We start from the raw sequence: 14,347 nt of genomic DNA, 5'->3' as shown, positions 1-14,347 counted from the left end.
AAACCTCCTCCACCCGGGGCCCCCTTACCTCCGCGCCACACCCCCCGCAGCGCTCGCTCCGCCGCCGCTCCACCGCTCCGGCCACCCGGCGTCTCTAGCCAGCTCCGCGCACCCGCACGGGCTGCCGCCGCCGCCGCTGCCGCCAAAGAAGCAGCTCCGCGCACGGTTTAATCGCTCCACAGGCTCGGACACAAAATGGCGGCGGCGCGGTGCAGTGCGCCTGCGTCGGCGCTGCCGGGGCCGCGGGTGCTGATAAGGGAAGGGACGGGTTGGGGGGGGGCCGGCCGGGCGACTAGTGGAGGGCGGGGGAGGAAAGGTGAGGGGAGGGGTTGGCGCAGGGCAGCATGGGAGGCAGCCCCGGGCGCCAACTTTCAAAAGCGGGCGCGATGGCGTCACGGGACGCGCTGCGGGTCGCGTCACGCCGCACGCGCTCTCGACTCGTCCCGCGTGGGCTCTGAGGGCACCCGATGTCCGGGCACCCGCGGGGTGGGGCTTCCTGAGTAGGTGCCGTCGCCTCTGGGCGGTCCAGGAACCCGGTCCTGTTGACCTGGTTCCTTAGCTGCGGTCTCCCGCCCTGAATCAGTAAGGGCGGGGGTGGGAGGGAGGGTGTTTGGAGGAAGCGCGCGCGGGACTAGGCTGTGGGGCTGAGGCGGCTCTTGGGCGGGGCGCGGCCCCAGTCTCCGCCCTAGCCGGTCGGGACCCGCCCTCCGAGAGGAGCGCGGCACTGCTACCCGCCACCCGCTAAGGCCGGGCGGATCCCCTCTCACTCCCAGCTCCTCAGAAACGATCCAACGCCCGCGAGTCACGGCGAGCAGGGCAGTCCTTGCCCAGTGGCTTTGGGGATCTCTCCGCCCTTCAAGAGGGCTCCTAATACGGGGTATCACAGAAGAGGGCTAGGGCTTCTTAGGTGCCCAGGCCACTTCATCCCGGAGAGGCCGACGGAAGGCCAGACTTTATGCTTTAACACGATCCTAGCAGTGTTTTGCCGAAAGCGCTTTTTGTATTTGGCGCGGTGTAAATCTGTGTTTTAAAACGTATATTTCTTATCTTTGCCCGAGAACTATTACGCTCTCTGTGGGCGGAGTCCTTCAGCCCCTCACCATGCGGTCGCCCTCCCACCCTTACTATGCACCTGCGGAGTCTAGCCAGTTGACAATAAAGTTCACTAAAGACCGACTGGAAGATGTTCTGATGGTTCAGGGAGGAGAGCTTTGGTTCCCATAAGGGAATCCAACTCAGGACTATATTCTTTACTTCCTTACCTTAGATCTCGGGGAACAAACGGACCCAGCATCTAGGGGACACTTCTCCATTGAGCTGATTGTTCCATTATGAGAATGCTAACCCAATGTTGACAGATCTGGGTTTGTTTTTGCTTTGTTTTTTTAAAGAAAATCTGGATGTTTGTGTGTGTGTCTGTGTCTGTGCGTGTGCGTGTGTGTGTGTAAAATCTCCAGGTGCTGGCAACTAAGTCAGATGTTTTAAAACTGCATAAGCTGGAGTTCCTCTTGTGGCTCAGGGATTAACAAACAACTAGGGGTTTGATCCCTGGCCTCGCTCAGTGGGTTAAGGATAGGGCATTGCTGTGAGCTGTGGTTTAGGCTGCAGACAAGGCTCGGATCCAGCGCTGCTGTGGGCTGTGGTGTAGGTCGAAGATGTGGCTCAGATCCTGCATTGCTGTGGCTGTGGTGTAGGCCGACTGCTACAGTCTGATTGGACCCCTAGCCTGGGAACCTCCATGTGGCACAGGTGTGGCCCCAAAAAGCCAAAAAGCCAAAAAAAAAAAAAAAAAAAAAAAAACCAAAGGGTTCTAGAGCATCTTTATTTGCTATTGGAAGTGATACAGGAGAGTGAAGGGCTCGCTTGACTTAAATCAGGATGAGATCCATGGAACGGTATAAGGAAACTGGGCAGACTGACCCGATAGGAACAGGATGCTTCTACTGTGGTAATTAGGATAACAAAGGTGAAGATGGATGCAAATACAGGGGAGAGAGAAAACAAGCTTGCACTTTTCCTAGGAGGACTGTCTTGGTGAAATCAGTGCCCATTTAAAGTTTGTGATCATGAGTTTAAAGTTAAACCACTTGGCCCAGTGTGTGGTTTTTCTCCAGCAACATTCAGCTGTTTGGGTACAGACATGAAGAAAAGGGATAATTTGGTTTCTCAGTACCAGGATCCAAGTTTTCTGATTTCTAATCTCAGGTACTTGCTTTATGTGACTATTTTAGAAGTATTTGGAAATTTTCATGGGACTCCTTTTTCTAGAAACTAAGTGATTCCAGTTGTCTCTTATCAACCTGAGGACTGAAGCAGAAAGAAAGGGCAAACTTAGGGAGTTCCCCGGTGGCTCAGTGTGTTAAGGATTTGGCATTGTCACTGCTGTGGCTTGGTCACTGCTGTGTCCAGGGTTGCATCCCTGGCCTGGGAACTTCTGCATGCCATGAGGGCATGGCCAAAAAGAAAAAGAAAGAAAAGATGAACTTAGAGGAATTACCAGACACCTCTAGAATATTTGCATTTTTCTTTCACCCTCTACTCCAAACACCTCCTGTATACTTAGGAACTATGTACTAGAAACAAAACTCACTTGCATTTAAATTCTTAGTTTCTGGAGTTCCCATTGTGGCTCAGGTAATGCAAACCCAATTAGTATCCATAAGGCCATGGGTTCAGTCTCTGGCCCCACTCATCTGGTTAAGGATCCAGCGTTGCTGTGAACTGGGGTATAGGTCACAGACACAACCCGGATATGATGTTGCTGTGGCTGTGGCATAGGCTGGCAGCTACAGCTCCAATTCAACCCCTGGGAACTTCCACATGCCTCAGATGCCCTCCCGCAAAAAAAAAAAAAAGAGGCTTTGTAGAGATCCTCAGCCCCTTCCACCATGTGAGGATACAGCACGAAGGCACCAATTATGAACCAGGAAAAGGGCCTTCACCAGAATATGACCATGTTTAAAAAAAAAAAAATGACCATGTTGATGCCTTGACCTCAGATTTCCAGCCTCCAAAACTGTGAGCAGTAAATAGCTGCTGTTTATAAGCCACCCAGTCAGTGGTATTTTGTTATAGCAGTCCTAACGGACTAAGACTACTATATTTATAATATCAACTATAATTACAACTATATGACCTCTGAGACATTAGTTAGAAGCCAGGATTGGGGTCCAGTGGGCCGTAGAGCCTGCACTCTGAAGACAAAGATCCTATGTGCTGGTTTGATACGGCTAAGAAAATGATGAGGAACACTAGGAAGGAACAAAAGAAAACATGTTCTTTTTGTAGGAAATGGTGATATGTCCCCCTTTGCGGAATTAGCCCCAAAGACTAAGGTACAGAAAAGGATAGAATGTTTCAGGCTGGACAGAAACAAACCAAGAAGGAAAAGTAATATGATGAGAGCATGTGGAACAGGTGGAATGATAAAAATAAGGACAGGTTTGTTCCCTGCAGTACTATCCAGGATTATCTCACCAATGAGAACTGGGGTGATTTAAAACCACCCAGTGATTTAGGAAAGGGCTCTTCCCATTGATCGTCTCAGGTTTGCAGTCCACAGGAGTTCAGGGGACAAGGCTGTCAGCTTTCCACATGGCACTGGTGAAGTTACCACTTTCCAAGATCTGGCCCTCAGCTTTGAGGGTGCCTTTCAGCTTCCTTAGGGACTTGTCAGCTTCACAGCAGCTTGATTGATAAGCAGAGTGACATTTTTACTAACTGGGAAGTGGACTGGTGCTCACATGCTAGCAAAAGGCATGTTCTCTCTCCATAGGAGAGCCTCCTGGGAAGCTGTATTACTAGAAAGCTTTGGTGAGCAGTTAATTAGATTAAGATGTAATTTATATGTCAAATGTTTAATAGCACCCTCTCTGGATGCTGGAGTAAGACTGTCCTTACCACTTTGAGAAATACAATCATCATCCTATTTTATAGAGAAGAAATCTGCAGTTGAGTTGTTACCCAGTAATTCACCCAAGATCACACAGCTAATAAGGAGTCTTACCATCTCTATAAAATAGGATGATAATTGTATTTCTCAAAGTGGTAAGGATTGAATGAGAAACTGCAAGTAAAACTTTAGGCATAGTTATAGGCACCAGTAATCATACCAAAAATGTAAACTATCACTATTTTATCTTTCTTATTCTTTTTTTGTTTGTTTGTTTGTTTTTGGGTTTTTTTGGTATCTCCTTGCCCATAATTTGCCCCAACTTCACATGTCCCCAGTTTTTTTTTTTGTCTTTTTGCCATTTCTTGGGCCACTCCCAGGCTAGGGGTCGAATCGGAGCTGTAGCCACTGGCCTACGCCACAGCCACAGCAACGCAGAATCCGAGCCGCGTCTGTGATCCACACCACAGCTCACGGCAATGCCGGATCTTTTAACCCACAGAGCAAGGCCAGGGATCGAACCCACAACCTCATGGTTCCTAGTCAGATTAGCTAACCACTGAGCCACTACGAGAACTCCTCTTTTTCTTTTTTGCTTTTTTTTTTTTTGGCTGCATCCACGGCATGTGGAAGTTCCTGGGCCAGGAATCCAACCTGTGCAGCAATGCCCAATCTTTAACCCACAAGGGAATTTGCTGTTTCTTTTATTTTTATGCTCCTTGTTACCTACCCTCACTCCCAAATCCACCTTCTGATGGTCAGTTGATTAGATTCATTAATAGAATTAATAGAATTACTGACCAGACTTTCCTTGGCCTGGGAGAAAAGTGTACTTTGTACTATAGTTCTCAGGAGAACCAAGATCTCCTTTAGTTCTCACTGTTGCCCCCATGTAAAGCTTGCAATAATTTTGATTTAGGTGTTTTTTTGCCGGGGAGGGGGGGACTCATTAAGCAAGAGAATCAACAAATTGAGGAGAAATGTGCTAATTTTCTAAGTTAACAATAAGCAAGACTCTTCCCACCCACTTTGAGGGTAAAACCTAGAGCTACACCTGAATACTCCCATTGCCTCTGTATCTACTGAGGACATGTGTGACATAACCCAATTTAGCAGATCTTTATTGAATACCTGCTGTGTTCGGCTCCCTGTCTAGGCACTAGAGGATACAAAGGTGATCCAAGATGTGTTTCTCGAGTTTAATGGTCAGAATGGTTAGAAAAAAAAAAGCAAAACCAAAAAAACAACGCATTGTTATTATTATTATTACTTGCTTTTTAGGGCCACACCTGCAGCATATGGAGTTTCCCAGGCTGCGGTCTAATCAGCTATAGTTGCTGGCCTACGCCACAGCCACGGCAACACTGGATGCTGAACCCACTGAGCGAAGCCAGTGATCGAACCTCATGGTTATGTTTTCTCTGCGCCATGATGGGAATTCCTGTTTTGTTTGTTTGTCTTTTTAGGGGCTGCACCTGGGGTGTAAGGAAGTTCCTAGGCTAGGGATTGAATTGGATCTGCAGCTGCTGGCCTACACCACAGCAACAACAGGTCTGAGCTGCGTCTGTGACCTACACCACAGCTCATGGCAACGCTGGATCCTTAACCCACTGAGCAGAGCCAGGGATTGAACCCACATCCTCATGGATACTAGCCGGATTTGTTAACGATGAGCCACAACAGGAACTCCTTAATGCATTAACTGCTATCATGAGAAGAAATGGATTCATAGATAAAAGAGCAAATCATTCCCTAGGAGTAACTCATTTCACCTGGTTGTTACAGGATGCGAAGGCATTAACAATCAATGCAGAGGCATATAAGGTGAAGAGCCACAATCGGGAGTATGAAAAGGGATGAGGAGTTCTGATAGTGGTGCAGCAGAAACGAATCTGACTAGAAACCATGAGGTTGTGGCCTCGCTCAGTGGGTTAAGGATCTGGCATTGCCGTGAGCTGTGGTGTAGCTCGCAGATTCGGCTGGGATCTGGCGTTGCTTTGGCTCTGGCGTAGGCCAGCGGCTGTAGCTCCAGCTGGACCCTTAGCCTGCGAACCTCCATATGCTGAGTGTGCAGCCCTAGAAAAAGACAAAAAAAAAAAAAAAAAAAAAAAGGGGACAAGAGTGTTGGGTCAGCAAGTCATCCCACGCTTTTGAACTAGGATGTAGTGATACTAAATGTTATATTTGGAAAATTTAATGTCAACTGTCAAGGCCAACCACTTTCTCCTAAATTTTTAAAGACCTGCCTTTCTGCATCATCTTCTACCCAGACCACAGGATTTTCCTTACTGATGTCTTTCTTTAGGCCCCTGTAAAAACCCTATGTATTTATTTATTTATTTCCCATGCCTTCGTCCTGCAGAAGCTCCCAGATCAGGGACTGAACCTGTGCCGCAGCAGTGATAACGCTGGATTCTTACGATTACTCGACCACCAGGGAACTCCCAAAACTCTATTTTTTTATCTCTCAGCTCAAACTACTGCTTTTTAAAGTCTAAAGGACTTCGCCTAGGCATACATGTAATATTTGGGAAGTAGATTGCTTTGTTTTTTTGGTCTTTTTGCCTTTTCTAGGGCCGCTTCCACGGCATATGAAGGTTCCCAGGCTAGGGGTCTAATTGGAGCCATGGCCACTGGCCTACGCCAGAGCCACAGCAACACCAGATCCAAGCCATTTCTGCAACCTACACCACAGCTCACAGCAACGCCGGATCGTTAACCCACTGAGCAAGGCCAGGGATCGAACCTGCAACCTCATGGTTCCTAGTCGGATTCGTTAACCACTGCGCCACGACGGGAACTCCAAGAAGTAGATTACTTTTGTTCTGTGTGATCTTACCTGCATTTTTCAGATATGCATTGACCATCCTTTAATAATCAATCTCACTCACATTTTTCACTTTGCAAAAACACCTTCATGCTTGCCCTTTCAGTTGGTGTTCACAGTTCTTTTTGAAGAGCGAGCCACAGTTTTATCTTGAACTCTAGAAGTGAAGTGACTTGCTCAGAGTCGTCCAGTAACTTGTTGGCAAAATCATGACGAAGGAGTTCCTCAGTGGCCTAGTGGTTAAGGATCTGTTGTTGTCAGTGCTGTGACTGGGGTCACTGCTATAGTGTGGGTTTGGTCCCTGGCCTGGGAATTTCTGTGGGCTCAGCCAAAAAAAAAAAAAAGAAAAGAAAAAAGCCAAGGTGAGTACTCAAATCTTCCACCTAGCCCCACTCTCTCTCTTCCTGTTCTTTCGCTGGGTGCTTAGGGCTCCTCACTCTGTTAGGTAACATTTCCATTATTTATAGGAATCTTCTAGATATGATGCTTTAGCTTAGGGGCTGCTTGGGAAAGGAAAGAGAAGGGGGGGGCGGTCCATCAGGCAGACTCCGGGCCTCTACTCATTCTCTCCCCCTTCTCCAATTTGTTGGGGAGTGGGGGTGTAGTTTCTGCCTCTAATGCAAGTTGGACACTACTGTGTTAACCTAAAGGAAGGACTTTGATGGTGGATTTCAGACACTCGGAAAGCAGCAGAGATTATTTGGAGTCATGCCTTATTAATCTATAAGTAAGCCCTAATAACTGCTCAATGCCTAGGTTTATGCTCAAGGCTAAGTAATACTGGAGAGAAATGATATCCCTAGCTCTCAAGTGCCTTACATTTTGTCTCATATTAGTCTACAGCCTCTAAACTTGATGAACATTAGTAGGTAGAAGTCAGGATGGAGAAGCCAGTAAAAGGTATAGACTACCAGTATGAAAGTTACAGAGTGGTCACTGCACATCACTGTAGTCACATAAGATTTCACAGTAAAGCAAGGATGACTCTCAAGCTTTAGCTTCTAGCCTACACCCTTTTTTTTTTTTTGCCTTTTGTCTTTTTAGGGCTGCACCCACAGCATATGGAGGTTCCCAGGCTAGGGGTCTAATCAGAGCTGCAGCCACCGGCCTATGCCAAAGCCACAGCAACGCCAGATCCAAGCCTCGTCTGCAACCTACACCACAGCTCATGGCAATGCCGGATCCTTAACCCACGGAGCGAGGCGGGGGATCAAACCCACAACCTCATGGTTCCTAGTCGGATTCGTTTCTGCTGCACCATGACGGGAACTCCTACACCCTTTTCTTCTTGCCCCGGGTCAACATATCCAGCTTCTTTCTGGACACTGTCTTCTGGATGGCTCCCAGGCCACCCTTATGAGCCTTGTTACTCTCAGTTTGCTTCTCTAGGACTCCCCCTTGTCAGTGAAAGATACCATCATCCATCCACCACAAAGGCCAGAAACCTGGGCTTCATTCTCTCATCTCCCACATCCCATCAATCTCTAAATTGTCCATTCTGCCTTTGGGATATCTCTTCACTCTAATCTCTCTATCCCCACTGCCTCCAACCTGGCTCAGGCACTATCACTTCTGACCACATCTTTAGACTCTTCACTGCTTCCTGCCTCCTCCCCCTACACAACTGCACAGCCCAGATGTGATCTCATAATTCCCCTGCTTCAAGCCCATGGATGACTCTCCAGTACCCTAGAGGTAATAAATCCCAAACTCTTCAGCCACTCCACAAGCCCCTTTCTAATTGCCACCTTTGGCCTCTGTGGATTCAATTTGCCTCCTCTACTAGTCTGATCTCACTCCTCCCTGCCTATATTGTCCCCAACCTGCCAAGCCACAAGGGGACTCGCCATACTCAAAATGCTTGATTGTGTTAAGTTTTAGAGGTAGTCATCAAAAGCTATTTGTTGACAACTACTATACATTTGGCCTTGGTTGCTGGAGACAGTAAAGGCAGATGCAGTCTGATTAAATAGAGAATTGACTCTTTAGAGAAGACCCCATGTTAAAAATACAGATTCCAGAGTTCCCTTTGTAGCTCATTGGTTAACGAACCCGACTAGGATCCATGAGGGTGCAGGTTCAATCCCTGGCCTCACTCAGTGGGTTGGGGATTCGGAGTTGCTGTGAGCTGTGGTGTAGGTGGAAGACATGGCTCGGATCTCACGTGGCTGTGGTTGTGCTGTGGTCCAGCAGCTGTGGCGCCGATTCAAACCCCTAGCCTGGGAACTTCCATATGCTGCAGGTGCGGCCCTAAAAAGCGGGGGGGGGGGGGGGGGGGGGAACCCACCAGATTCTCTGATCTCTGAATTTGAATCTCCAGGGAAGTTCTTAGAAGAATCTCAGAACTGGGTAAGATGGGGAAGACCTAACCTGATTCACATAAGAAATATCCAGAATAGGCAAATCTATAGGATCTGTGGTTACACTAGATTGGTGGTTACCTCAGGGGCTGGGTGATGGGGAAGGGAAGGGGATGCAGAGGCCCCAGCGATGATACCTAAGGAGTGCGAAGTTTCTTTTGGGGTTGATGAAAACTTTAAAACTGATTGTGGTGATGAACTTTGTAAATATACTAAAAGCCACTAAATTGTACATTTTATTTATTTATTTTTGGCCATATACATGCAGTATGCAGAAGTTCCTGGGCCAGGGATCTTACCTGCGCCACAGCGGTAATACAAGCCATAGCAATGACATCGCAAAATCCTTAACCCACTGTGCCACCCAGGAACTCCCAAATTTTACATCTTAAATGGGTGAATTGCATAGTCCATGGACTAAATCTCAATAAAGCCATTTAAAAACAAAACAAGGAGTTCCTCTTGTGGCTCAGTGGGTTAAGAACCCCACAAAGTGTCCGTGAAGATGTAGATTCAACCCTTGGCCTTGCTCAGTGGATTAAGCTTAACACAAGCTGCAGTTGATTTATTTATTTTTGGTCTTTTGTCCTTTTAGGGCTGCACCTGCGGCATATCGAGGTTCCCAGGCTAGGGGTCGAATCAGAGCTGTAGCTGCTAGCCTACACCATAGCCACAGCAACGCCAAATCTGAACTGAATCTGCAACCTACACCACAGCTCACAGCAACACCAGATCCTCAACCCACTGAGCGAGGCCAGGGATCGAACCCGCACCCTCATGGTTCCTAGTCAGATTCGTTTCCGCTGTGCCACTACAGGAACTCCATAAGCTACAGTGTAGATGTGGCTCAGATCTGGGCGTTGCTGTGGCTGAGGCATAGGCCATAGCTGCAGCTCTGACTCAACCCCTAGCCTGGGAACTTCCATATGCCATAGGTGTGGCTATAAAAGGACAAACAAAACAAAAGCTTGGACTAGGCTCTACGGGGAAGGCACCAATCATCTTTCCCAGGTTGGGTGGTGCCTATTACCTAGTGGAATAGTCAGCAAGTACTTACAGATGTATTTAATGTATATGCTGGAGGGTACTAAATAAATGAGCAATTGCTATCAGGTGTGATTCCCCTAGTACTACACCCCTGGTGACAGGAGCATAGTGGAAGGGAAGGTTCCTGAAGAAATGTGTGATGTCTAGGTTGAAGCCTATCGGGTGACCCATCAGGCATTACCAAGGCAAGACACAGGGTGGAAGAGTGTACCAGAGGGGCAAGCAAGCCCTACAGGTGGTTTGGTAAGGTCCAATTTTTTTATTGTGCTTTTTGGTTTTTTGTTGTTTTTTGGCGGGGGGCAATTAATAAAAATATTTGTATTAGAATATTTACACTGAAGGAAGAAGGAGGTATCTGCACCATCAAATGTCGAATGTTGGGGTTCCTACTGTGGTGCAGTTGGTTAAGAATCTGACTGTAGAGGCTCGGTTTCTATCCCCGGCCCAGCACAGTGGGTTAAAGGATCTGGCTCTGCCGCACCTGCGGCTCAGATTCAGTCCCTAGTCCAGGAACTTCCATATGCCATGGGTGCGGCCATTAAAAAAAAAAAAAAAAAAAAAAAGTGGAATGTTGAAGAAATAGTTAAAATAAATAAAGATGCTGAGCGTGGTTGGGGCTGGCTCAGGCACTCACAGAGGTCTCTGCTTATCAGCTCCAGGCTGCAGGGGCCACTGTCTGGCTATACTGGCCTCCTCCCCCACACAGCACAGCTCTGCCTGGGACACAGTCTCTCAGGTGCTGGTACGCCAGCAAGCTCACTCCCAACTTTCCTGAGAAGTTAGGTGACAAGAGTGAGACTGGAGAGAGGAACACACTTAAAATTTTTATGAACCACATTGAGGGAGCTGGAATTTTCCCTAAGAGAAACTGTAGCGGTGGGTTTATGCTTTTAGCAATCATATTGCACCTTGGAGAATGGATGGAAGAAGACAGGGAGGGGGGCAGTTCTAGTGTTTAAGTGAGAAGTCAATATATCCTAAAACTTAGTGATGCCCATGGGGATAAAGAGAAGCAGACAGAATTTAGAAATATTTAGGGCATTTAACTGAGAAGATTCTGATGGTTGGGAGGAGGGGACAGGGGAAAGAGTCTAGGATAAGGCCCAGTTATATGGGTTGAGTACCTGGGCAGTTGGTAACCCCAGGAGCCATGAAGGAGAAACAGGAGATAAGTTTGATTTGGAGCATGCCATTCTAAAGGTGGCCAGTCAGCAGTTGGCTCTGGGGGTCTGCTGCTAAGGTGAGAGCTGTGTGAATCCTTGGCACACAGCCTCGGCATACAGATGGAAGCCAGAGCAATGGATGAGGTGGTTCAGAGAGTGTGTTCCAAGAGACAGGAGAAATGGGCCTAGAATGGAAGCCTGTGGAGTGATGTTTGTTAGAGGATGCTTGAGGAGGAGGTAGAGGAGAAAGTCGTAAGGATATTCAGAGGAGCTAGCTAGAAATGTAGGTGTTAGCACGGCAATTCATCTGCTTATTCAGCTGCTCCATGTCAGCATTTACTGAGGATCCATACACCCTGAGTATCTTCAGAGATAAGTGAGACTTGACCATGGACATCACTCAAACTGACCCCATTGCAGCCTTCTGAAACAAGGTCAGTGACAGTCTTATTTTCCAAATGATAGATGGTCTCACTTAGCAGTTTGTATAGGCCTAGGAATCCTTCCCAAGCTCACCCTTCTATGTTACCTATGCCCAGAAGAGCCAGGTCTGGCAGCTAAGCCAAGAGCTTTCTGTCCACATGTGAGGGATGGCCTGAAGAGAGCACTCCAGGGCTGTTGGGGGTTGGGGGAGCATGTCAAACGCCAAGGGTTCAGCAAATTATACCCGTACGCTAGGCAGAAGCACACAAGGAAGGCACCCCCACTCTGTGGGTGAGACAAAGAAGCGGCTCCCTTCCCACGTGCCAACCCATCTGCTTCTTTGCCTTTACCAACATGCCTTTTTTTTTTTCCTTTCTTCTTTTTTTGGTTCTCTGCAGCTCTGAATACATGGGGAAGAAGAATGAGAGACTGGAGGAATGGTAAGGTTGGAAGAGGGCAAAGGAGAGGAGGGGAGTGAGGGGAACCTCCAGTGGCCACCAACGCAATAAACTATCCTGGACTACCTCTGCCTGGCCCCCTTTTTTTACAGGGCACACTCCTTAGTTTCCTCTGGGGAGAGCCCTAACAATGGTGGCCAAAGCACTGCTGTGGCCTTGATGGACTTGATTGATGGGACGCTTCTCAGAGTGTCACAGACCTTGGAGGCCTACTTCCTTCTGTCCCCTCACAGAGGCTGGCATAGGTTCCACAGGATAGCTGGGCTCAGGCTTTCCCTGCCCTGGTGCCTTTGACTCCTGATGGTGTCCTCAACCTCCCAGCACCTGAGGCAGTAGACTCTCAATCGTCCAGAGTCGCAGGAGTGAGAGTGAGTGCCTCTCCGAACCCGGGTGACAGCAGGGTAGGAGGAAGGAGGCCTGCTGGGAGCAGCTCTGCCCTGTGGAAAGACCCATGGGAGGCACCTGTGAGGCTGTGTGTGTGGAGGAGGGCAGGGCATACAGGGGGGCCGGGAGGATGAGGGCTCTCCCTGCCCTCCACCATCACAGACCTGGACCTGGGCCCGGAGGGGCAGGAGGCCATCCAGCCTGGATTCAAGTCACTGATGGAGAGGGGCTGAGTGGCTGCCCTGGGGCAGATCCATACTGCTCTGAGCTAAGTAGGCTTGATGGGACAAAGCCCTGAGGCTCTTTTTATCTTGGCCTTGACTGTCATTCAGCTGTACTTCACAGCACCCTGCTTCCAGCTCCTGCCCACGCTGACCCTCACATCCACCCTCGGCTAGAGCTGGATCCTAGGTTCTGGACTCAGGACTCTTCTTGTAGAGGACAGAGTTAGATGCCCTATCCCTTCCCAGAATCGGAAAGCAGAGGTGCAGAGCCACTCAAATTTCCAGTGACAGTCCCACTTGACCCCTGGCTGGGATATTTTTCCATCCTACATTTCTTGCCTAGGCCCTGACCTCTCCTGTGGATTGAGCGGTGAGCTCGTGCTGACCCAGCCATCCCTGCCTGCACTTTCCCAGGACCTGGTCAGCCAGTGTTCACTTCCTCTTTCCCTGCCACACAGGCCACACAGGCCACACATTGGATGCCAGTAGACAACAGTCCTGCTCTACCAGTGAGCCTCTTGTGGGGCCTCAGGTCTGAGGGGCTCCTAGGAGTGGTTCTGGGACTGCAACCCTGCAGCAGAGGCCCCTGGGTCAAGTCCAGGCCATGGCTAGCTTTGGGTGCTGGCTTGGTCTCTATTACTTGTTTGCCTTCCCCACCCCCTACCACCCCAGCCGATCACTCAAAAAATTGAGCTGCACCACCCCTCCCATGCCACCCTTCATGGTTACAGAGGGAGCACAGGGCTGTGCTGATGTGCTGAGGGGCTGCTGCCTGCCCCCTCCCCCGCCCAACCGGGGTGAACCACCTGCATCCACACACAGGTGTTTCCTGTGCGCCTTCCTGTTGCCGGTTTTTTTTTTTTTTTTTTTTTTTTTCCCCTGCTCAGCTTGGCTTCCCCAGCAGGTGGTTAAAGGCCCAGCCAAACTATTTCATACACAGCTCAAAAACACAGGGGGGCAGGGCTCTCTGGGGATCTGGGTCACCCCTGAGGGGAGAACTGTTGACACTTCATTGGCTCTTCCTGAGTGCGGGCATACACTCTCCCCAGGGTGTCACACTGCTGTGCTACAGCCACAGGTACTGGGACACCAGAGCGGGCTGAGGGAGTAGGGAAGGCCCTGCTCCTCTGCCCCTGGATAGTGAAGCTCCAGAGGGAGAGGGGAAGGATGGAAGACCTGTTCCTCCAGCCTTGAGTACAGGCCTCCGTCAAGCCCTCCGTGGAACACGTCTGTCCTCCTGAAGCCCTGCCACCTCACCCTCAGGTTCCTCTCACTGAACTCTTAACCTTCTGGGGTTAAGAAACTCACGGGAGCCCTCTTTCCTGAAACAGCCCAGGTCTACTGGCTGTGGGAGGCTGTAGGGTTCAGTCAGATTTGTCATTACAAAGAGGTAGCTGAGGGAGAGGGAGAGCTTACTGTTTAGAGTCACAAGGCAGCCACCTGGTCATCTCCCTCCCAGGCCCCAGCTCTTCCCCTCTACAAGAATCTCCTCTCAACCACCCAGTGCTCTAGGAGCTTCTTGTGCTCAGCCCTGGCCATAGGAAGCTGCCAAGGCTGAAGCCAAGACCC

General features: G+C 49.2%; 2 protein-coding genes across 10 annotated transcripts in view; one reads left to right on the top strand and one right to left on the bottom strand.

Annotated features, from left to right (window-relative positions):
* Positions 1-224, bottom strand: part of CTCF (CCCTC-binding factor) — a 65,415-nt gene extending 65,191 nt beyond the window's left edge. For all 9 annotated transcript variants that reach the window (XR_014804919.1, XM_084958401.1, XM_084958403.1 and 6 more), the window contains exon 1: positions 29-224. The gene's annotated coding sequence lies outside the window, so the exon portion shown is untranslated. The remainder of the gene's footprint in view (positions 1-28) is intronic.
* Positions 1-14,347, top strand: part of TK2 (thymidine kinase 2) — a 1,024,677-nt gene that overhangs the window by 55,330 nt on the left and 955,000 nt on the right. The gene's annotated exons all lie outside the window — the stretch shown is intronic.

Source organism: Sus scrofa, chromosome 6, assembly GCF_054392235.1.
Source record: "Sus scrofa isolate SSC_HxYL_T2T_F1_AM1 chromosome 6, Sscrofa_HxYL_maternal_Yorkshire_Landrace_v2.0, whole genome shotgun sequence".
NCBI classification, from domain to species: Eukaryota; Metazoa; Chordata; class Mammalia; order Artiodactyla; family Suidae; genus Sus; species Sus scrofa.
This window is presented reverse-complemented; position numbering and strand designations above follow the sequence as displayed.